At 40.2% G+C, this 26144-nt stretch overlaps 1 protein-coding gene across 4 annotated transcripts in view; it reads right to left on the bottom strand.

The window, feature by feature from the left end:
- Positions 1 to 26144, bottom strand: part of RHOH (ras homolog family member H) — a 58893-nt gene that overhangs the window by 19050 nt on the left and 13699 nt on the right. Inside the window, exon 1 of one of the 4 annotated variants that reach the window (XM_019928296.3) lies at positions 24197 to 24336. The exons of the other annotated variants lie outside the window; for them this stretch is intronic. The gene's annotated coding sequence lies outside the window, so the exon portion shown is untranslated. Of the gene's footprint in view, positions 1 to 24196; positions 24337 to 26144 lie in introns of those variants that run through there. 4 annotated transcript variants of the gene reach the window in all.

Genomic DNA, 26144 nt, shown 5'->3' with positions numbered 1-26144 from the left:
TCAATGATAAAGAATACATCTAAATGTCATCCTTCTTGTAAGAGTTTTGGGCAAAGGACTTATGCAGGCAGCAGCCAATTCATTCATTAAGGAAATTGCTTTTGCCGTGAATCTAACACACTTAGATGATTAGGAAATCATTGTGCCACTCAGCAACTCCCGCCAGTGCCTTCTCTCAACAACACTTTCGTAGGCTGGCAGGGACACCACAGCAAGAGCAGGCCCTGCTCGGGATGCGGGGCTCCACGTACTGGGGGGGCTGGGGTGGTGGTAGGGGAGTGGGTGCTTCACTTTGGTTTTTTTTCTTCTGGAGAAAGAGAATCAATTCAAAAAATCTTAAGCAACTTAGTAAAGGAAAACTATAGCCACTTCTAAGCTTTATCAGTCCAAATTGTCATTCAGTTTTCTTTCTGTAATAGATATACACTTGTATATATCTTCTAAACATCTTCTCCAATTTAAAAATCTTTCTATTTCAACATAATCAACATACTTGCCAGGTTTTAGCTAAATAGCTTTCAATGTTTCAACAATTCATAATTGCACAGCTGTTCCCCACTGCTAGCAGTCTTTGAGTTACTTTCAATATTTCACAATAACTAACAAGTGTTATTTTATACATAAAATATATATTCATTTATAGAAGTTACTTTTACGTGGAAAAATTGGGGAATACATTTACGAATATGGCATTACTGGATCAAGGGGTCATTTTGTGACTTTTATTTACATTACTGAGCATCTTCTAAGGGCTGTATACATTATTCATTAGTTGTTTTCTTCGTTTTTAAAAAATGGTTGTTTGGGGCTTCCTGTGTGGCAGGCACCGTATCAGGTCCTGAGAGCGTAACAGTGAGCAAGCTGGCTTCCGTCCGCATGGAGACCAACATTTCACAACTGCAGAGACTTCAGGGGGTATGGAGTCCTGTCACAGTCACACTGTGAGGCAATGGCAGAGGCAAAGTTAGACCTAAACAGAGGGTGACCCCAAAGCTGCAGCAGCTCCACGTGTCACCCACACCCCATAATTCCCATTGCCCTACCCAAGGCACCTCAAGTAAAACCATGCTTCCTAAGCAAACCCAGTTTTGAGACACTTTTTCCGGCCATCCCTTCCAAACAGGTCCCTACTCCGATTCTCCTCCTACAAATAAGGAGTTCTTGATGTTTACAAGAAGTGTGTTGTGTCTTGATTCGGAAACTGTTTCCACAAGTGTGTTCAGTTTGTGAAAATTCTTCAAGCTACAGACCTATGATGTGTTCACTTTTCTGTACGAAGATTAAACTTCAGGAAAAAGTATTTTTAAAAATAAGGTTACTGCCTTTGCAGGGAACATCTTCTCAAGGAATATTTTATCGTAAGTTTTTCATCTTGCAAGAATTCATTTCACTAATTCTCAACGCTACTTCAGTAATTCCCCTTAGCTCATTTCTAATTGCTATAAATAATAATTAAATTTCTCCTCTGAATCACAAAAAGAAATCACTTTTAAATCAGTTTATTTTTATACACAGATCATCTGTATTCCAAGTGGATTTAATTCTGAAAGTTTGCTTGCAAGACGCTGGTTTGCAGCTTTTATTACTGTTCTCCAGAGTCAAGGTTCTAAGCAGTATTTACATTCCTAAACCTAAAGCTTATTTAATACGATTATATTTGAATTTAAATGGAATATCACTAAGCCCCGAGGCTCTTTGAGCCAGGAGCCCTGCTCCCCTGACCCCAGGCCAAGCAGGGACCCTGGCACCCTTCCCCTCCTCTGTCCCACCCACCCTGCCCTGAATGGTCCCTTCCACTCCCACGAGCACAGTAACTGGACTGTCTCCACAGGTCTAGAGTTCTCAATTTGGTCCAAGTTCAGAGTCAAAAACAAGGCTAGTCAGCCAGACAACAGCCCAGAGCACCATTTAAGACTCTAGAATCTCATGTCAAAACTAATAAAGTGGGCTTCCCTGGTGGCGCAGTGGTTGAGAGTCCGCCTGCCGTTGCGGGGGACACGGGTTCGTGCCCCGGTCCGGGAAGATCCCACATGCCACTCAGCGGCTGGGCCCGTGAGCCATGGCCACTGAGCCTGCGCGTCCGGAGCCTGTGCTCCGCAGCAGGAGAGGCCACAACAGTGAGAGGCCCGCGTACCGCAAACAAACAAACAAACTAATAAAGTGATGGGAAAATGTACCTCTCTCAAAGTAGTTGGAATTTTCTGAAAAACTGCCTGGTGTTGAGGGTGGAACCCCACGAGGCATACTCAGGGAAGGTCACTTGGTCTCTGAACTGCTTTCTAAGGGAATTTCTTTTACTGAAGGACTCATATTTTCTCAGTTGGGTATGAACATTTGGGACCCAAGCTGAATTGTTCAAGGAAAGAAAGCAAAGAGGCAAATACATGCATATCTAACCATTCTAGAATGTAATGACGCTGTAAACCAAAGTTGTCAACTATGGGTCACCTGTGGGCCAAACCCACCATCTGTTTCTGTATGGCCCACGAATTAAGAATGGTTTTTACAATTTTAATGGTTAAAAAAAATCAAAAGAACAGTATTTCATGACATGTGCATATCATATGAAATTCAAATTTGTGCCCATAAAAACATTTTTTTGGATCATAGTCATGATCTTTCATTTACAAATTTTCCATGGCTTCTTTCTTGCTACAACTCAAAGTTGCAACAGAGACTTTATGGCCCACAAAGCCTAAAATATTTACTAGCTGGCCTTTTACAGAAAAAGTTTGACAACCGCTGCTAAATAAAAAGAGGCAATTCAGAGTAAGAAGGAGAGCACAGACCCTGGGATCAGGCAAGCTTGGGTTTGGCCCCAACATCTGCTGCTTACTGTGCGATCTTGGGTGAATTACTTAACATCTCTGAGTTTTGCACCTTTGTCAAGAGAGGCAGTATAGCTCAGTGATTAAGAGCCTGGACTCTGAAACCATGCTGCCTCCAAAGTCACTAAGCCTTAGCTTCTTCAACTGTAAATAGGCAATACTGATAGTATCATACAAGGTTGTTGTATGGGAATAAATGGGTAAGTGAATGTAAAACACATAGAATGGTACCTGGCACAGAGTAAGTACTATAGAAGTATCTGTTATTTATCTATTTACCTTGAAGTGTTGTAAGATTATTAGAGCTAGAGCTGACATGCAGGCCCAAAGTGAGATGACTGTGAGGCCTGGGGGCCTCGGAGGGAGCCACTGGCAAACAGGAAACAAACACTGGAGGAGAGACAGGTCTGTGAGACAAGGGGACAGTGTGGTGCCAGAGAGATTCCAGGAGAACCAAGGGTAATCTGGCTACATTATACAGGATGAGAATGAGTGAGAAGGGAAGAAGGATGGCAGCGAGAATTCTTATTCTTCCACAAACTTTGACATGAAATATTTAGTTACACACATATTCTTGTCTATGTTGTTTATAATGGGAAAAAATTATTAAAGAACAGGTGGTTCTTGGATAAACTAATTAGTTTATTCCTGTAATCAATACGCTTTAAAATAACAGAGTATAAGTATATTAACTTAACTGACACAGGAAAAGTGTCCCTATGCTGAATGGGATAAAAGCCGTTTTCAAAATATGTACAGTATGATTCCACAGTTATGAAAACATCTAGAGCAGTATATATACCAACATGTTAGGATGAATTGTCTACGGTCCTGAGATTGTAACTGATTCTAATTTTCTTCTCCTTGCTTCTGTGCATTTTAAAATAAAATTAAAATAAAACAAAACACATTTTAAAAGCATGAGTTCTGTGTACAATTTTGAAGCGCTTTGTGTGTGTTCCTTTGTTTTTTAAGTTTGGCTTGAAAAGGCGGAAAAGGCTGATCTGAGGGCCCTTTAAGCTAGAGAATATCTATGAGCCCCCATCATGTCCGATACAATAATTTTCTATATCTGTACAGCTGAATTTGTTTAAAATTCCTAGAAGCACTATCTCTGGCTTCTGGTTCTTTTTTAAGGGACAAGCTAAGCTGAGTAATTATGCCTCCTCTCACAAATGTCCTAAGCCCATCTCTCTTTTTCCTCCTCATTAGAGAGTTTTTGAAGTCTTTTCTATATTTTTTTAGATATTCAAAGAAGTTTGAATACGGCCTGGGTGTTTGATGACATTAAGGAACTATTGCTGATTTTGTTAGGTGATAATCACATTGTAGTCATATACTTTTTTTTAATATATTTATTTTTTAAATTTATTTTTGGCTGTGTTGGGTCTTTGTTGCTGCGTGTGGGCTTTCTCTAGTTGTGGCGAGCAGAGGCTACTCTTTATTGCGGTATGCAGGCTTCTCATTGCGGTGGCTTCTCTTGTTGCAGAGCATGGGCTCTAGGCGCACGGGCTTCAGTAGTTGTGGCACGTGGGCTACTAGTTGTGGCTTGCGGGCCCTAGAGCGCAGACTCAGTAGTTGCAGAGCACGGGCTTAGTTGCTTCGCGGCACGCGGGATCTTCCCAGACCAGGGTTTGAACCCATGTCCCCTGCATTGGCAGGTGGATTTTTTTAATATATATATATATTTATTTATTTATGGCCGTGTTGGGTCTTCGTTTCTGTGCGAGGGCTTTCTCTAGTTGTGGCAAGTGGGGGCCACTCTTCATCGCGGTGCGCAGGCCTCTCACTATTGTGGCCTCTCTTGTTACGGAGCACAGGCTCCAGACGCGCAGGCTCAGTAATTGTGGCTCACGGGCCCAGTAGCTCCGCGGCATGTGGGGTCTTCCCAGACCAGGCCTCGATCCCGTGTCCCCTGCATTGGCAGGCAGATTCTCAACGGCTGCGCCACTAGGGAAGCCTCGGCAGGTGGATTCTTAACCACTGTGCCACCAGGGAAGCCCAGTCATACACATTTTTAAAGTCCTTATCAGACAGCTGAAATAAATATGATGTCTGGGATTTTTTTAGATTGTTCCAGAAAAGAAAAAAAGAACTAAGGATGATGGATGAAATAAGACTGGGAAAATATTGAGAACTGTTGATGTTGAATGATGGTACATGGGGGTATGTTAGTCTATTCTCACTATTTTTATATATATTCAAATTTTTTCATGATAGAAGTTTTAAAGGGTGGGAACTTTTGTTTTCTATAGCATTTTGTCCAAGCTGTGGTTTCATTCTCATCTTTAGTTTTAGAGAAAATGAAGAAAAGTATCACTAAAAAATAAAAAGTATACTTTGCGCCTCAGTGACTTGTTCAAGTATTGGAAGGAATGTTGATGCATCAAATAAGTGACATAAAGGTAGACAGTGCAAAGGCTTAGAGCCTGCCTCCTGGTGGAAGGGAGACAGAGGAGAAAAAGGTGAGGATTCCCAGCCAAGTCATAAAGAGAAAGCCTTGAGTTTCAAGTACAAGCTCTACCTGCATCTCAATAAGACATCACCATCTGCCCCTGGGAAGTAAAGGCCATGGATAGAAAGTATTCTAGTCAAAGGATACTCTTGAAGTTACTTTGAGATTATGTGAACTTCCTAACTGGTATAACTATGTTCACTAACTTCCCTTGGCCCTCCTTGCCCCAGTTCTGCAGAATTAGCTCTTTGCAAAACAGCAAAAAGTAATAATGAAAATAACTTAAAAAAAAAAAAAGAAAGAAAAGAAACTCAGGAGTGAAAATGGACTACCCACATAAAACCAGATCACATCAAAGCAACTCTGAGAATGAGGAAGACCCATGGCCCTGGGGGTCTTTCTTTTTGTCTGAAAAGGTGAAGAGGTAGAAAAGAGTTTCTACCTTCAGATTTTATGTTTTCCCCTTAGACTTAAAGTAGCTCCATCTGATCTTTACTTACTGTGAAAATATGAAATCTACCTGATACCTGGGTAGACCTCCACCAAGCCCATGGTACCTCCCAGCTCTAAAGCACCACCTGTAATGAAGAAAACCATCACATCCCAGGGTTCCCTCATCCCCCCCACCACCAGAACCACCACCACCACCACCACCACCATCATTCAACACACATACTCAAACCATTAGTGGTGAGCAACATTTCCTCCCTTATTTGCTGATCCAATCAGACTGAAGATGGCCTCCTCACTTTGGCTAACTCTTCCCCTCATTTTGTCTGAGTCATCTCTACATACCTTTTTTTCCTGATTATAAAAGTAGTTAATACATGTTACGGAACATTTCAAAAATACTGAACTATCTAAACGACCTAAAGGAGAAATGCAGCTGCCACCTAAAACCAAAAGCTGCGAGATATTAGTGTACCTTTTCCTGTTTCGTTTTTTCAGTGTCATTTTTTGCCAATACTAATATCGTACTTTATATATAGTTTGGCATCTTGCTTTTTTATTTAACATTTACATCATAAATATTTCTTATATCATTGAGATCCTTTGAACATAATTTTAATGACTGTCATATTTCATTATATGAACATAGCATTATTTATTGAACCAACTGACTATTATTTAAATTGTTTCTAATTTTTACTATAATAACGCTGAGTGAACATTTAAAAATAAATTTGTACAAATATACAATTATTTCTTTAGTATAAATAGGTATGAGCACAATTACTGGAACAAGAAAGATGAAAACCATGGACAAATTGGTACTCCATATGTAGTATATGAGAGTTTTCATTTTACCACACTGCCATCATTGGGTATAATATTTGCCAGTTTGATCTGTTTTCATTTGCGACTAGTGAAAATTAAAATTCATCTCTTTGTTGACCACTTACATTTTTTCTTTCATAAGTCACCTACTTTGCCTACTTTTCTAGTAAGGTGGTCATCATTTCTTAAATATTTTTAAAAATCTTTTTAGAGATTAAGGATATTAATCCTCTCTTGGTTAAATAAATATGTAGCTTTTTTTCTTCATACGTTTTGCGCCCGTGAATTCTGGTAATTCCCCCAAATCCTGGTACTCCCCCATTATTGAGCAACCACTAAATAGAATGTGAAATAGCATGTCCCCTGATTGTGGAAAGAAACTTAGCATGGTTAGATACCTGAAAGGTCATCTAGTTCAACCTACTCATTTTCCCATGAGGAAACCAAGGCCCAGGTTTCCTCATTTTCCCATGAGGAAACCAAGGCCCACCAAGGTGGTTTAGGTAGTGGGGGCTGACTTGAAGCCCAGAAACTGGATCACTGAGTCAGCACTCTTTCCATCTACACAGTATTTTTTCACATATATGTCATCTACATTTTATTTATTTATTTATTTATTTATTTATTTATTGCGGTACGCAGGCCTCTCACTGCTGTGGCCTCTCCCATTGCAGAGCACAGGCTCCGGACGCGCAGCCTCAGTGGCCATGGCTCACGGGTCCAGCTGCTCCGTGGCATGTGGGATCCTCCCGGACCGGGGTACGAACCCGTGTCCCCTGCATCAGCAGGCGGACTCTCAACCACTGTGCCACCAGGGAAGCCCTGTTATCTACATTTTATATCCCATACTTAATTTCCTTAATTTTAAAATGTAAACCCTTATAGATAGCTTAGATATATGTTCCAAATTGGTGGCTTTTTACTCAGAAGATAACTCCCAGTATTAATATAAAACTATTTTTCAAACAGATGTTCTCTTTCTACTTAACCTCCTTTGAGAGATAGATCATCTCTCTTTAGGGGCAATCATTAAGATTTCCAACATTCTCTAGAATTAGGGTAAACCCTTAATTTACAGATTGCTCAAACTGTAAAAGAAGTCAAGGTATTTTGTTCAGGATATTTAGCCCAGAGCACTGCATGGAGTGAGGTGATTTGGTTTCAGCTTCAAAGTATAAAATTGCTGATATTCCATCATTTGCAGAGCCCAGGTTGTGGAATTGAGGTCTTGGTTAGATTCTCATCTCTATCGCTGACTAGCAGTATAACCTTTGGCAACTCACATAACAAGAACTGTAAAATGTGGATAATAGTGAATAGTTTGAAGGATTTTTAAGGCAATTAAAAAGATTCTATCTCTCATGCCTAGCGGCATGCCTGACCCTTAGTAGATAAGGATAATAATAAACACATTGGTCAGATACTGTTTAAAGTGCTTTATGAAAATTAGCTCATTAATCATTACAACAATACTATGTGCTCGGGACTTTCCTGGTGGCGCAGTGGTTAAGAATCTGCCTGCCAATGCAGGGGACGTGGGTTTGAGCCCTGGTCTGGGAATATCCCACATGCCATGGAGCAACTAAGCCTATGCAACACAACTACTGAGTCTGCACTCTAGAGCCCGTGAGCCACAACTACTGAGCCCACGTGCCACAACTACTGAAGCCCTTGCGCCTAGAGCCCGTGCTCCACAACAAGAGAATCCACTGCAATGAGAAGCCCAGGCACCACAACAAAGAGTAGCCCCCGCTTGCCGCAACTAGAGAAAGCCTGTGCACAGCAACAAAGACCCAACACAGCCAAAAATAAATAAAGAAAGAAAATAAGATGATACTATGTGCTCAATACATTGTTGTTATTTTACAGCCAGGGAAACTAAGGCACAGAGAAGTAAAGTAACTTGCCCAAGAGGACAAGCTAGTGAGGAGGGCTTGCCTCCAAACCCATTCACAGAGTTGTCTCTATCTCCCCTCCCACTGTCTCTCATCTGGGGGAAACGTACCTACCTTTGCAACCTTGATGAAACTAAGCAATCTGCTGCTATCTGATGCTTGTGTGCCCCTAAAATTCATATGGTGATGGTATTAGGAGGTGGGGCCTTTGAGAGGTGATTAGGTCATGAGGGTGGAGCCCTCATCAGTGGAATTAGTGCACTTATAAAGGAGCCCCAGAGAGCTCCTTTGCCCCTTCCACCATATGAGGACACAGTGAGAAGGCACCATCAATGAATCAGGAAGCAAGCTCTCACTAGACACTGAATCTGCCAGGGCCATCATTTTGGACTCCCCAACCTCCAGAACTGGGAGAAATAAATTTCTATTGTTTATAAGCCACCTAGTCTGTGGCATTTTGTTATAACAGCTCAAATAGACTAAGACACAATCCTAAAATAAAGGCAGCAAATGAGGAGGGAGAGCTGGAAAGACGTTTTTCAGCTGGTGGGTGTTTTCTTTCTTACTATAGGTCTTATTTCTAACAACATTTGAAAGATCCCTCCCTTAAGCAGACTCTCTCAGACACCATTGGAAGATGTACGGAAGAATGCCATCTTTGTAGAAGGCAATATGACAGAATTCAGTGGCACATTTTGTGTTTTTGATACCCGGAGCTGATCATTTTTTAACCTCCCTCATTTTAATGGTAAAATTAGCTTCAGTAATAATGTGTAAGAGTCAGGAACAGTCATTATTTCCTTGACTCATTCTGTAGCTTTAAAATAAACAAGTAACAATTTACAAGAAAGATAAATTTTAATTTTTAAAGTATTATTCAAGTGCAATAAAATATTTTCTGTACAAACTAAAACTTGCAATTACCAATCAGAAATATCACACTTTGCAATTTGCACTCTGCTTCACTGTTTTAAATTTAAACACAAAACTCCAAAAAGTCACATAGAATAACAGAATTGAAGTAAGTCAAGTTCTGTTTCATAGTCTCTAAAATGATTGTGCTATCATTCTTTAATTCTAATGTACTGTTTAGGAATCAGTAAACAGGAATCAGGAATACATAGTGCCATAAGGTTGGGGAATCACAATATACCCCAGAAGTCAGCTCTAATGGAATCCATACACGCCCCTAAGCATTACTCTAACTTTATCACTGCCAGCACGTGGTGATAATAAAAAGCAAACACCCATTGATTTTATTATTGTCTTTAAATTCTCAGCAGATGATGTACTCCCTCACTGCCTATACCTGGAGTGGACCCCTTCTACCCCCATGTCCTTGGTATATCCCTGCTAGTAGCTATCAAAATTTTAAATGCATGTACCTTGCAACCCAGCAATTCTAACTCTTTACATCTATTGTCTTGTTGTACCTATACAAGTAGTCAAGAAATATGTGCAAGAATTTCATTGCAGGACTTCCCTGGTGGCACAGTGGTTAAGAATCCACCTGCCAATGCAGGTGACATGGGTTCAAACCCTGGTCTGGGAAGATCCCACATGCCACAGAGCAACTAAGCCCGTGAGCCGCAACTGCTAAGCCTGCACTCTGGAGCCCGCGAGCCACAACTTCTGAGCCCCCGTGCCACAACTACTGAAGCCCACGTGCCTAGAGTCCGTGCTCCACAAGAGAAGCCACCGCAACGAGAAGCCCCCGCACCATGACGAAGAATAGCCCCCGCTCACTGCAACTAGAGAAAGCCCACGAGCAGCAACAAAGACCCAACGTAGCCAAAGATAAGTAAATAAAAATAAATAAATCTATTTTAAAAATATTTTGAAAAATAGAATTTCATTGCGGTATTATTCACAACAGCCAAAAAAAAAAAAAAAAAAGAAATGAGGATAACTAAAAGGTATCAAAAAGCAGTGGTTAAATTAATTCTGTTGTATCCATACAGTGGAATCTGATACAGCATTAAAAAGAATTAGGATAGGGGTGGGAGGGGGGAATAGGTGAAGGGGATTAAGAGGTACAAACCTCTAGTTATAAAATAAATGTCACAGGAATGTAATACAACAGCATAAGGACTATGGTCAATAATACTGTAATAACTTTGTATGGGAACAGATGGTTACCAGAATTATTGTGGTGATCATTTCACAGTGCATGCAAATGTCAAATCACTATGTAGTACACCTGAAATTAATGTAATATTGTACGTCAACTATATTTTGAATAAAAAAATAGAATTAGGTTAACCTTGTACGTATTGTGAGGAAAGGTACCCATGATATATTAGTAACTGAAAAAGGAAGCAGTTGAATGATTCATTAAAGAATCTCATTTATGTAGAAAAATAAATGTACAAGCCTGGTCTGATGCCCTTGAATGCCCAAAATGGTCAGAATGGCATGGATTCAGGCATAGGAAAGGTATCTGTGCAATGGTGGACAAAACCAGACTTGCTGTGAATTCTAGCTCATCCAATACGTGTTCCTCTACAGATAAAATTGTACTGAGGGCACAGCAGTTACTCCCTAAATTGTCTAAGGGAGAAGAGGAACAAAGAGGAATAACCTAAGAACACAAGTCTGTACAGCCTTTCTTAGGTTTTTAAAATCCCCTTTTGGGATATCAATGTATATACTTTCTATATTAATTATATTGCAGATATAATACACAGCAGTGGGATTAACTATCTCCCTAGATGCTCAACTTCTCCCAGGAAACTGGGAGAAACAAGTTCGTAATGACCCTGAAACTATCAAGATACTCCAGAGCAAAATTCTTTTCTTTTGCTGTTTAATTCATTGCTTATGCATACATAGTGTTCCATGAACATTAAGTTCCAAATCCATAGACGTCTAAAAGAATGACAGGATGTCTGCCTTTAATTGGCTTTAAACTAGGAATACTTTTTTTTTTTTTTTTTTTTGCGGTACGCGGGCCTCTCACCGCTGTGGCCTCTCCCGTTGCGGAGCACAGGCTCCGGACGCGCAGGCTCAGCGGCCATGGCTCACGGGCCCAGCCGCTCCGCGGCATGAGGGATCCTCCCGGACCGGGGCACGAACCCGTGTCCCCTGCATCGGCAGGCGGACTCTCAACCACTGCGCCACCAGGGAAGCCTAGGAATACTTTTAAAGAGACTAATGGGGACAAAAGATAACAAAGAAACTGTTAATATAGTTTAGACTGGGCTTAGAGGTTTTTTAAAAATTTTTTTTCCTACTTTGTTAATAATGTCTCTAACCCTCACTTTTTTATTGTGGTTGTTTTCTATAGAAGAAATGACTTCTTGAGGAGAGGTAATGCGATCGCCATGCAAAGGTAGCTGGTATGGCTGTACTTCATCATACTAAGGCCCCATATAGCTGGGACCTTAGAGAATAAAATCCTAAACTAGAGAGAAAAGAAGCAACCTTCCACATACAAATGACCTTACGCTCAGCTTCATCCCAGAAAAAATTAAAATTTAAATGGACAAGTGCCATGATAAAGGTAAGTGAAGAATGCCAAGAGAATGCTGAGGACAGAGTGCTTAAATCTTCAAGGGCAGTGGGAGTGGGAAAGGCAGAAAGGAGAGACATCTGAGATCGGTCTCAGAGGGGAGAGAAAATGTGATTGGTGGACTGCATCCAGACCGAGGAAGCAGCCGGTGCCCAGGTGTGCAGGGGCGAAGGTTCTGTGTATTTGGAGGGTAGAGAGTTGGCTTTTGCGGCTGAAGCACAGGCGGGAGACGAATTGGAAAGGAACAGTGGGGCCAATTTGTGAATGCTAAGTATAAAATAACCTCCTTCCCGCCAGCTCTCTCATTACTTTCTCCTCTTCCCCACTCCACCTAGCCATTGCTGCCCTGGGACTATGAAATATCCCCCAAACTCTCCCTGCCTTTCCTCACTCAGTAATCTTTATTTTTGTTCTTTTTTTTTTTTGAATTATTAAATTTTATTTTATTTTTTATACAGCAGGTTCTTATTAGTTATCTATTTTATACATATTAGTGTATACATGCCAATCCCAATCTCCCAACTCATCACACCATCACCACCTCCCCGCCACTTTCCCCCCTTGGTGTCCATACACCTTTGCTCTCTACATCTGTCTCTATTTCTGCCCTGCAAACTGGTTCATCTGTACCATTTTTCTAGATTCCACATATACGCGTTAATATACGATATTTGTTTTTCTCTTTCTGACTTACTTCACTCTGTATGACAGTCCCTAGATCCATCCACATCTCTACAAATGACCCAATTTCGCTCGTTTTTATGGCTGAGTAACATTCCATTGTACATATGTACCACATCTTCTTTATCCATTCGTCTGTCAATGGGCATTTAGGTTGCTTCCATGACCTGGCTATTCTAAACAGTGCTACAATGAACATGGGGGTGCACGTGTTTTTCTGAATTATGCTTTTCTCTGGGTATATGCCCAGGAGTGGGATTGCTGGGTCGTATGGTAATTCTATTTTTAGTTTTTTAAGGAACCTCCATACTGTTCTCCATAGTGGCTGTATCAATTTACATTCCTACCAGCAGTGCAAGAGGGTTCCCTTTTCTCCACACCCTCTCCAGCATTTGTTGTTTGGAGATTTTATGATGATGCCCATTCTAACTGGTGTGAGGTGATACCTCATTGTAGTTTTGATTTGTGTTCCTCTAATGATTAGTGATGTTGAACATCCTTTCATGTGCCTCTTAGCCATCTGTATGTCTTCTCTGGAGAAATGTCTATTTAGGTCCAACCCATTTTTGGATTGGGTTGTTTTTTTTTTTTTTTTTTTTTTTTTTTTTTTTTTTTTTGCGGTGCGCGAGCCTCTCACTGTTGTGGCCTCTCCCGTTGCGGAGCACAGGCTTCGGATGCGCAGGCTCAGCGGCCATGGCGCACGGGCCCAGCCACTCCGCGGCATGTGGGATCCTCCCAGACTGGGGCACGAACCCGCTTCCCCTGCATTGGCAGGCAGACTCTCAACCACTGCGCCACCAGGGAAGCCGGGTTGTTTGTTTTTTAATGTTGCCTCACTTAGTAATCTTAAGTGTGTCACTCTCATCTCCTAAAGTACAATCTTCTCTGCTCTGACTCTTCCTGGTAAAGTTCTACCTGTCTCAGACCCCAGCTCAGACACCTCCTCCAGGAGGCCTTCCAGAAACTCCTCGTAAGCATTATTTTTCTCCCTTATTTGAGCTCACATGTAATCTTTAAATGTTTTTATGTTTACCTTTTTGAATAGTTAATATAATACACACCTATGGTAAAATTCAAAGAGTACAAAAGTGAAAAATATGTCGTCCTCCTCTGCCTGCCCTCCAGGGCCCCAGGCCATTTTCCCAGAGGCAACCACTGTATTAAGTTTTTCATGCATTTTCCCAAAGCTATTACATTATGGCACGTATTCACAAACATATATACGAATGCATATGTGTAATTATCCTAACACACACACTCGCTCTTTTTTTTAGTATACAAACTGCAGCATACTATTCTATACTCCCTGCTGCTTTTCTCACTTAATTTTTTCCTTATCACCAGATTTTCAGGCATACCTCAAAGGTACGGCAGGTTCGGGTTCCAGACCACCACAATAAAGCAATATCACAATAAAGTGAGTCACATGAATTTTCTGGTTTCCCAGTGTGTATTAGTTATGTTTACACTAGACTAGACCGTAGTCTATTAAGTGTGCAATAGCATTTTGTCTTAAAAATAATGTACATGACTTAATTTAAAAATGCTTTATTGCTAAAAAATGCTAACCATCATCTGAGCCTTCATCAAGTCATAAACTTTTTGCTGATGGAGGGTCTTGCCTCCATGTTGATGCTGGCCGACTGATCAGGGTGATAGTTGCTGGAGGCTGGGAGGCTGTGGTAGTTTCTTAAAATAAGACAGCAACGAAGTTTACGACATCGATGGGCTCTGCCTTTCATGAACGATTTCTCTGTAGCATGCGATGCTGTTCGATAACATATTACCCACCGTGGAACTTATTTCAAAATTGTAGTCAGTGCTCTCAACCCCTGCTGCTGCTTTGAGAACAGATATTAACAGAAAAGAGCATGAAGGGGCAGACAGCTCAACCTTCCTGCCGCAGATGCCCTTTCCCTACTCCCGGGCTTTTCTTCTTGCCTTCCCTAGCTTGTCCTTCCTTCTCTACCCACTAACTTGACCCAGAGGCATGGATGCTAAAAAGCCCTCAGCCTGGGTGCAGGAGCCAAACAAGCACAAGACGCCCCAGCTGGTGTCGGATTTCAAGACAGTGTTCAGTTGCAACCATCTTAGCTGTACACATAGAAACAGAATTTGTACCTCTTTTGTCGGGAACATGTCCCAGTCCAATTTAGAGTCCACTGGCCTAATTTATGACAGAAAGAACTTGCGAACACTTTGCACTTCAGAGAATTTTCAGAGGCTGATTGGAGAAAACACCCAGGCCCTTTACAGACCTCAGCAGCAGGACAGCTAGGCAGCCAAGGTGGCAGAGAGGCCCAAAGGGGAATGTCACATAGACCCCACAAAATCCCTCAGAACTCTAAGGCGTGCTCCTGGCTTTCCTCGAGACAGAAAGCAGCCTTTGGCCACGTCACTCATTTGCCTCCCAAATGTCCACACTGAGAAGTTCTCAGGCCTTGTAAAGCATTCCCCATAACATTAAAATGGCCAGGTCCTAACAGGGGGAGGGACTGGATAACTATTGAATATCTGCTCTCGGCAGGGTAACTTGCGACTCTCTGTAGATTATCCAGAGCTCCCACCTGGAGTTTGATGTTCACCCTTTATGCCAACTCTCACACCTCCACACAGCTATTATCAACATGTATGAAACCAGGAGGCCTAACTGTAAATGTATTTCTAGCAGCAGGGACTTCCAGAAAACACACTTCCTGTGGAATGGACTTGCCACTTCTGTTCATTTTTGCCCTCATTTGCCTTAACTTTTTAAACACAAGACTACTTGCCAGAAAGGATAACTTTTCAAAGGAGAAAAACATACACCTCTTTTATCATTAAACACCTTATTATTTTAGAAAAATATTTAGTAATGTGGAAAAAAGGTATATGACAACATTGTTACATGAAAAAAAGCAAGTTCAAAACAGTACGTGAAACATGATCCTGATTTTTTCAATAAAAATATAGAGAGGAGTAAGAAGCTAAATCCAGATGCTAGCAATGCTCTGATTGGTGCAGTTATAGATTTTTTGTGTGCTTATCTATGTTTTACAAATTTCCTTCAAAAACATATACTGCTTCGGTAATAAAAGGGAGTTGTAAAAGTAACTCACGACTCTTTGTAAAAGAAAATATAAATGCATCCCGCAGTTTCTTCCTGGATAGAAATAGGATTTGCTAGTATCACCAGATACTGTAGTCACGTTCAAGAAAGTATGACACAGGAGACCTGGATCCTGGGTCAGGATTAGTCCCTGACTAACGAAATGACCCTGAACCAGTCCAGGATACCCCTCCCACCACAGGCACCTCATCTGTCAGATGAGCAGGTCTCACTGGGTCTGTAAGTCCCTTTCTTAGTCTGGAACTCCTCATAGCTCTTTCAGATACCACTCATGTAAAAACAAAACAAAAAACACCTTGGAATATTCCAGTGATTTGGACTGTGCCTCTACCACCTTGCTCAACATGCTAGAAAAATTCCTGGGGAAACTCAGACCCTAGGAAAAGAGGTTCCTTGCGTAACAGAGATAGTTGCCACAGTTAGGATTTATGGCAACACCTTTCCTTTTGTCATTGAGTACCAGAAAGTTCAAGGGCATGCTTTATCCTAAGGCCCACTTCCTCTCTATGGTCTTGTGAATGGGATCAAAATACAGGAAGCCTATTAGCCAAGATTCTTTGGCCATTGACAATGCATGGACGGGCACTGCCAGAGTACGATTCTCAGACTTGCTTGTTTTCTATGTTTCCATGGATCACCAACCCTCTTTTTTCTGATCAATATCTCTTCATATAAATCCAGCTTCTCAGGAGATGACGCTCAGTCATCTTCATGTACTAGGCCACTCAAGTCTTGCCTTAGTGGTACGAGCCCACCTGAAATTACTTTCAAGAGACAATAGTAAATTACTTTCAATAGACATTTCAGGGTTCCTCAGGGTTCAGGGTTCCAAAAGAAACCTCAGGACATCAGCATTAGCCAACTTCTCATGTCCATAATTCCAAAGTGAACTGAAATGCATCAGAAGATAATCCCCTAAACTCATTCCACCTTCCTGTAACTACCTCTTCACTTGTACATTTTGCTTGTAACACTCACATATCTCATGCAGACATCCATCAGAACACTTCTTTTGGGTTTATCAACCCCAAAGTGCTTACCTTGTAAGATTAAATTTGAAAACCTCCCAGTGAACTGTTCAGTGTTCCATTTCCCATGAAGCTTTACTAGCCTGGCCCGTGAGTATGTGTGTGTGTGCGCACGGGTGGGCGTAATCAGGAAGTAGAGGAGTGAGACTCACACTTGCTATTGTTTTTTGGGGGGGGGCTGCACCATGCATCCTGTGGGATTTTAGTTCCCCAACTAGGGATTGAACCTGGGTTGTTGGCAGTGAGAGTCTGGAGTCCTAACCACTGGACCACCAGGGAATTCCCCACACTTGCTATTTTTCTAAAATAAAGTCCCAGGAAACTTTACGATCACAGAGTCAACTGTCAGTAGGCAAACTATGTCCCCTCCTTTTTGCATCATGGGGCACAGAAAGAGATAGAGGGCTTCCTTTCTCTATCACATGCAAAATCTGTTATCCCATCTCCTCATTCTAATGATATTCTCCTGGCTGAATTCCAGGGTCTTCTCGACTATGAGTCATCACCGCTACTTGTGCATAGAATTAAATGTTCAGGGTTCCTCATTTTGAAGCAGGACAGCTGTTCAGAAGCATCTGATAAGATCCCCACAGCACAGTTCTTGATCTGGGATCATCCAGAGGCCCAGCTCAGGGGAGCCCTCCCCACAGGGAGATGGCAAAGGAAGCAGCTTCCCAATCAATCAGCAGTAGCTGCCATAGCTGCCAATAAGGAGCCCCTGCAAGAAAGTCTGACGCGTGGGCTTTCCGACCAGCTGGCACAGCGGGCACAGCATGTCTCCTTCGGGGGTCAGCCTTACCAGAAGGTACCCGACTCCACAGGGGACATCGGGGTAATGGGAAGTCCCGTCCCGACTGCGCATCCCTCCCACCACTGAAACAGCCCTTTCTCCAGAGGCTCAGTGCTTTGTTGAAACGCGAATATCCTTGGAAGATAAAGCCCTTTTTACCCTTTCCACGTTTATACGAATGTGCTTCAAGTCTCTCTCTATCCTCAAAGCCAGTTTTGATTGGAGGAGGAGAAAGTTTCACCAAAAAACAAAAACTGTATACAAAGAGAGGTAAGGCATTGGGCATTAATCCCATCTAAATCCAGGCCCCTGCTAAACTAGAATAGCACTAGGGGCCTATCGGTCTCCTGTATTGTCTGTGGATTGATAATCTGAAGGGTCACTGATCTGAATTGTCAATAATACCATTCATGTGCTCATTCCTCCAATATGTACTACACTCTGACTACATGCTGGGCACTATACTAAATGTTGCAGGGGGACTAGAGAAAGCTGAAGAATTCTAATCCATCTCAAAGTCAAGTGTCCAACGTGTGGATTCATAACACTGGGTTCATAACACTGATCATGACTAAGGTATTAAGGAAGTACTCGGTGTTTATTCACTGCATTTGCTACTCACCCCACAGTGCTGTGATATACCATTAGCCCTGGGAAGTATCATTATTCTCAATTTACAGATAATTTTTTTTTTTTTTGGCCGTGCCACGCGGCTTCCGGGATTTTAGTTCCGCAACCAGGGATGGCACCCGGGGCTATGGCAGTGAAGCGCCAAGTCCTAACCACTGGACCACCAGGGAATTCCCTCCGTTTACAGATAAATTGATCAATGTCCAGGGGGTAAAGTCTGTGATCTCCAAATTTGAGCATCATCAAAATTAGAGGTTGTTTAAAACGTTTTCCTGGGCCCCTCATGGGGACATACACATTCAGTAGGTCTGGGAAGAACCAGAGAAGCTATTTTTAAAGTACTAGGATGACTCAGAAGCATAGTCAAATTGGAGAAACAATGTTACACATCTAAGCACAGCTTTCTCAGACAGCTTTACATCTGACCTTCACAATCTGGGTAGTAAGAATTATTATATTATTATCCCCAACTTACATGTGAAGCAGCTTCAGCACAAACACACAAAAAGACAATCGCCCCCCACCCCCCAAAAAAACAAAACAAAACAAATTCTCTCTTTCTCCATTTTCTTTCCTTCTTTTTCATCTGTTGCAAACAAAGCAATGGAACTACCATAACGGATCATCTCATAAACAATCATTTATGACATCGCTCTTTGCAAAGTCTCTTCTGGTCTTTGTACAGTACTATCTACAGAAGAGTAATCAAACAACTTGCTATGAATCTAAATAAAACTACCCCCAGACATCAACCAGTGTCTTTCTTCATACTTCATTTTGCCATTAAAAATAATCAACATTAAAGATACTTAAGAGACATAACAACTGTATAATGGATGGACTTTGTTTAAATATTGAATTAAATAAGTCAATTATGAAAAGGTATGTTTGAGACGATCAGGTAGATACGATTATAGATTGGGTATTAGAAAGTTCCAAGGCATTACTGCTAATTTTGTTAGGTGGGCTAATGGCCACATGGTAGTGTAAGAAAATATTCTCGATTTCAGAGATGCATAGCGTATGTGGGTAAAGTGACATGATGTCTAGAATTTACTTTAAAGTACTTCAGCAAAGGGGGAAGAAGATGAAACAAATATGGCAGGATCTTGACAGTTGCTGGATTTGGGTGATGAGTTTATGGGAACTTTTAGATGTGTTTGAAATTTTTATAATAATACAATTTTTAAAAAAAATCAATACCTTCACTTCTCCAAGTGCCATTTTCCCCTCGTAAAGGCAAGTTGTCAACTCTTATTAAAATAGCGTGTCAGTAAGCTATTCCCTTCACATCTATTTTTTCTTATTTGTTCTTTAAAAAGGGTTTTTATTTTTTAAACTAATAGCCATGGAACATACTTATACTAAATATTTCTTTGTTTATCTGAAACTCAATATCTAACTAGTATCCTAGTTTTTTATTTGCTAGATCTGGCAACCCTAGACAAGGGGGAAAAGCCCTAATCAGGAGTCAGGATATTTGAGTTCAATTTCATCTCTGTCATTGGCCTCATAACCAGGAGTAACTACTCACCTCTAGGTGCTTCCTTCATCACGCATAAGACAGGAGGGTTTCATTCTGGCTCAAAATATTATGAAATGTAGATACTACTCTTATTCCAACTCCTTGGGTAGAAAATACCTTTTAAATAAGTATTCCTAAGTGACTTCTTCTCTTCAGGGGAATGCTGAGAGGGAAATTCAAAAAAGCAAAGACATATTGCCCCCAAAACATCAGGCTGATAAACCAAGCCATCGACAGCACCATTTATTTAGTGCCTACACGGTGCCAAATCCTGAAGCAAGCACTTTTATTTATTTTTATTTTTATTCATTTATTGCGGTACGCGGGCCTCTCACTGTTGTGACCTCTCCTGCAGCGGAGCACAGGCTCCGGACGCGCAGGCTCAGCGGTCATGGCTCACGGGCCCAGCCGCTCCGCGGCATGTGGGATCTTCCCGGACCGGGGCACGAACCCGTGTCCCCTGCATCGGCAGGCGGACTCTCAACCACTATGCCACCAGGGAAGCCCAAGCACTTTTATATATGACCTAATTTTATCCTCACAACTATCCCACAAGGTAAATAATACTATCCCCCTTTTGCAGATGTGATGACTGAGATCCAGAGAAATTAATAACTTAACCCTGGTTAACTCCAAAGCCCTGAGCTTTACACCACACCTCCATGCTTCCAATTCTCTCATGCAGAGAGGATCAGGAAATGGAAGGCAGAACTGAGCTAGTGGATGGTTTCTAGCTCCTAAATCAAGCCTTTAGGTTTGTCTCTTGTGAGTGAATCCCCATGGTGCTGTGCTGGGTTATTAATGTTAAAACACAAATAGTTTACAGTGGGTGTTAGAACTGCAAAGAAAGCAAAATGTCCAACTACTTACTGGCTCTCATTTTATCTATTGATATTTATCGATTTTATCTATTATTTAACCAGCTTTTATTAATTGCTTCCTAGATGCACAGCACTACACTGGTCATTGTGAGAGATTCCCTGCTCTCCTGGAATTTAGCCTATTGTGGAGATAAGATATAAATGCTTGAGTCAGGCAACTAACAACTAAAGACATTAGGTACACTTAATTACTTAGGTACACCAAAGAGTGAAACAGATCAGAAACACAATAGGATTTTAAAAGGAAGGGAATCATTAAAAACAAACAAACAGGGCTTCCCTGGTAGCGCAGTGGTTGAGAGTCCGCCTGCCGATGTAGGGGACACGGGTTCGTGCCCCAGTCCGGGAAGATCCCACATGCCGCGGAGCGGCTGGGCCCGTGAGCCATGGACGCTGAGTCTGCGCGTCCGGAGCCTGTGCTCCGCAGCGGGAGAGGCCACAACAGTGAGAGGCCCGCGTACCGCAAAAAAACAAAACAAAAACCAAAATAAACAAACAAGCAAAAGCCGAAAAAACAAAAAAGGAAAAACAAAAAAAAGAAAAAAGGATGGAGGTACACATGGGCTGAGGGCACTGAAAAGAACTTGCGAAGAAGTAAGACTTAAACTAGGCTGTGAGGGGAAGGATTTGAAAAGGTTGGAGACAAAGGAAAAGGTCTTCTAGGCAAGTGGAACCACCTAAGGACTCCCAGAGAAAGTTACCTAGAATAGAGTCTCGAGGCGAAAGGAGTTGGAAAGGTAACAAGAGAGGGATTGGCATGCGCAAAAGCACAGAGGACTGTGACCAAAGATGTGTTTAGGGACCAAGTAGATCAGTGTGCCTAGACCCCAGACCAGAGTTGAAGATGTGGTAGGAAATGTGAATGAGAAGGTAGACCTTGTACCTGTAAGGAATTGGAAGCTACTGATGGCTTTTGGGTGGGGAAATATGTTCAAATTAATGTCTGGGTGTAATTGGTCCAGCTTTAAAACAATGTTAGGTAAAACACTGTTTGTTTCATTCAATACACAAAATATATATACTGAGGGCCTAGTGTACTAATATACAAAAATGAATAGAACACAGTTCCTACTCTTGAGAAATTTACAATCCAATGAGAGACCACCAATTACAAGATAATGTAAGTTGTTCCTCAATTTAATTTATGACATTATCTGTGGCAGGCATTGTTAGTTTTCTACTCAATATCCAAGCCTCTCTTTGTCATTAATAATATAATCCAATTTTGTTTGTAGGACTTTGTGCAAAGCCTTAGGCAATGGATCATTCTTGGCCTATGCCACTGTTTCTCAACCTTTTTTTCATTATCATCCACCTCAGAGCATTTTTAGACACCTTTTCCCTAATCACCCCACTCATGAAATTTTAATGCCGTAAATATACTCTATGTCTGTTTATGTATTGTATGCGTACCTGTGCTACATACCTAAGAAGAGTAATATCTTTTTTTCTGCCTCTCTTCCCCACCAATAAACAATTCTCCCCCTTAGGGATTATCATCACCATCCCATCTACCCTCACCCCATCCCTACCCTAACTGAATTCCTCCCTTTGCTTCCCTGTCGGGAATGCATGGTCTAAGGCCATTATATAACAATTCTACTTCCTGTTTCCTCACCCTCCTCACAGCTGGCCTGGCCACGTAACCCAGTCCTAGCAATGACGTGAAGGTTGATATCTGTTTAGGAGATCTCTGGGAAAATTCTTGCTTTCCTAGAAAAAGCAACAGCCATTGCCAGATCAGCTTCCTTTCCACCTCCACCCAATTCTACACCTCTCGATGGAGGCACAAGGCTCAAAGCTGCAGCAGCCATCTTGCAACTATGATGAAAGACGTGAGAACTGCAAAGGCAGTATCACTGAGCCACTGAACCAGTGGCAGAACGCAGATCTCCAGACTTCTTATGTGGGAATCCAGATTTTTTGTAAGTGACCATTAGGTATTGTATAAGTTGCAACTGAAACATTGCTAACTGATATGTTGTCTGTCTCATGAACCATAGCTTGTCTGACATGACCATGAATTATTGTTAAACCAAAGCCAGAGAGAAACACAAACAAAAGCAAAAACATGTGATCAGGAATATTACACAAGCAAACAGGAGATTTCACTCATGTTTAAAAGGAAAATGCTTTCCTTCACTAAACTAATCAACTTTTCAAATAATCGTAAAGTATTCCAACTAATATTTAGCATTTGAAACTAACAAACTTTAAGATACTTGATATTACTGTGTAGAAAAATGGTCATAAAAGGCTACGAGATAATTTTCCTACTTTATACCAAATGAATGATTTGCCTAGTAGGTATGTGTTTCAAAATATTTGAAAGTCAGTTATTTCTAAATTAAATATTTAAGATGCATAAGGAATATGTGCCTCTTAAAGGATCCCTTTGGGAATCTTTTCACATGTTAAAATTTTTTAGATAATCCTCTATATTCATCATTCGAATATTTTATATTTTACTTAAATTCTGATACTAGCTAAAGCTAATTCTCTCTTATTTTAAAAATATAAACCAAACCTATTTAATAACTCCAACATCTCTCATTAAAAGTGATTTTCAAGGTTCAAGATAAAAGAAACTCAAAATGCCTTTAAACCTAAAGATCTACTAAATCTTAAAAGATAAAATTTAATTATAGGCTTAGGGCTTTCAAGCATTAGGTTTTCTTCAAAATATCAAAATTATTCTCACATCAAAATCATTTTACTAGTTTCACTATTAACCTCACACCATAAATTGACTTTCTTTTAATAAGGATTTTTTACCTTTTTTATTATAAAAGTAATATATGCAAATCACAGAAAATACATGAAAAATTAAAATCATTTTAAAATCATACGTAATCTTATTATACACTAGATGATAACTTTAACATATTGGTTTATCTACCTTCATATTCTGAACTCATGTATAAAAATATATAGGTCTTTTTAAACAAAAATATGTAATTTTGTACTCAAATTTTTTTCTCACATATTAAACATTCTTCAAAAAATACCTTAATGAATATTTAATAGGAATATAATTTATTTAATCATGCCTTTCATTTTAAATGATTTTTAGGTTTTTCTATTATAAAAAAATCATTGTGTTAAAAAGCTTTGCTTTTATAATAAAACACTTATTGTTTTCTTAGGACTAATTCTTAGAAGCAGTCACAGTATATGAACATTTTAAGGCTATTGCTTCATACTGCCCAGTTACTTGCAATTTTTCTGAAAATAAGCCTTTCTATAGCCATCTAAAGTAATTTAAAATAATAATTTAGAACAAAGCTTATTATGTGGTGAGCAGAAGGGTTCATTCAACTCTTTTTTCCTGACTGGTGATATTATTTATAAATTGTACTTCAGCCAATATTTTATAGGAAAAGGAAAAACTTGATAATAATTGAAAAGTTCTTGATCAAACTCTAAAAGACTATGAAGGCAAGTGAATTTGCTATGTTATTTATTCTGCATTTTAGTAATTAATTTGTTAAAGATCTAGCATTTAAGAATCGTTAAGCACTCTCAAAATTAGCAAAAGAAACAAGAAGTAATTATAATTGGTAGATAAAATAATGAGCTACATACCTGTTGAGAAATAAAACCAGTCATGACCAAATACATAAAGGAAGTAGCACTAACGTTTAAACTTCCAAACAGCGTGAATGAATGTAGGAAGGAATTTTAAATATGATCACTTCAGCCCTCTAAAGAAAGGAATGGTAAATCAGAGGAAGCTTTAATATAATATAACTTCTTAAGGTTGGCTGGTCACAGGTCAGAAAAAAAAATTGAACATCAGCTTAAGCTAAAAATGCTGGTGACTTTTTTCATGAGTACAATTGCACAATCTAGTTTCTAAACTGAAAACCACAAGAGTCTAGCCCCTGTTGGAAGAGAAACTTTTGTTTTTCCTTCCATATCTATGTGTGTTGGGTCTTTCCTGGATGAGATGTCAAATGGGTAGCCCTTGGGGAAATCCAAAACTCTTGGTTTGGGTTTTGAACTTTTGGTCCAAGTTTTACACAGAACTCCCCTGCCACCATGACAAAACTGTCCATGTATTTTCATGGCTCTAGAATTTAATAGAAACTTTGCCACAATCTACATCTTGAAATCATTTTTCCTGAGATGTAGAGGATGAAAAGGAAAAAAAGATAGCTATGGGACTCAGAAAAGATACCATAGTTGCTTGCCCTTCATTAATTCAAGTGATCCATTTAAGCATCAGCTGTATTTCTCTTATATTAAGATTAAGCTCCTTTCTATAGATTCTGCACATTTTGAAGGGAAAGCACTAACATGATGGTGTTTTTAATAAAAAGTTAAATACTCATAAATAAAATGTATACACGTATATTTAGGTTAAAAGGCATATGCCACATTTTGTTACAATGAACATGTATTGCTATTATATTTTTAAAGTCAACATTATTGCAGATATTTCTCTGATATTACCAGATATTCTGTGTATAGGAAGAGTGACAGTATCATTTTAGTAAACGTAGGAAGTTGTGGTACTGTCAACATGTAAGGTTTTTCTGCCTTTTCCCCTCCTATTTCCTGTATATACGTCCAACACCCTCTTCTACACCCTTATTACAGCCAGAGAAAGAGAGAGCGAGAAAGAAAGACTGTCATCGTAAATTACAGCAAGTTACTGTCCAAAGTTATTGGAGTTTGAGGAAAATCAGGTTTTATCCCCAAAATGTATACCAAAGGGGATTTCTAGACCCTTTAAGGGTTTCTGCAGCTGATGACAGTGGTTTGACGTCATTTAAATTTGAATCCAAATATATGGCTCTCCTTTTCCTTGTTAGAAGGACTAATCTCAGGCATTCTTATACTTCTCAATCATGGCTGAAATCATTTTCAGCTCCAGATTGGAACAAAGACAGGCAGGATTTTTTGTGGCAACTGAGAAAAAGATTTATGATAAGATATGTGTATTTAGAAGTGCTCAAGAAGGCAGAAGTTAGAATAGCACTGGTGAAAGCAAAGGAAAAGCAGGGATCCTGCCCAAAAGAAAGGAGCCTCTGAAAGAAAGGAAAAGCCTCAAGGAAGAGATACAAGATACATGCCAGTCAGTTCCCCACAACAGCAACTAGTTTGCTAGACATAATGTCGAAGCAGGGGAAGCAATCTCCAGGAGACAAGGGGGTGGAGAGTTTGCCACTGGTCTTTGGTGTACATGGAATATTTCTGTTCTGTGGGCTATAACTGAGGATTCTATGATGCAGTGTTATTATTTAAATGCATTAAATGTATTAAAATACACTGAATACATTGAAAAATACATTGAATACATTGAACTGAAATTGGCAGGAGACCTAGTCATGGGTGTACAATAATTTAAATGGTTGTAGAAGTTGAGGCGCACTAATTACTTGAATATATTTGTTACAGATTTTCCTTTTCTACCTCAAAGAAAGACGTATAATTCTTACACTATGCCAGACCAAGAGAAGCCTGACTCATATTTCACAATTTTTTTTTATCCTGTTGCATATACTTTTTCTCTGGAGAGTTGAAGACT

Source organism: Tursiops truncatus, chromosome 5 (assembly GCF_011762595.2).
Source record: "Tursiops truncatus isolate mTurTru1 chromosome 5, mTurTru1.mat.Y, whole genome shotgun sequence".
Taxonomy (NCBI): Eukaryota; Metazoa; Chordata; class Mammalia; order Artiodactyla; family Delphinidae; genus Tursiops; species Tursiops truncatus.
Note: the sequence above shows the minus strand (reverse complement) of the source record. Positions and strands in the feature narration are given on the sequence as shown.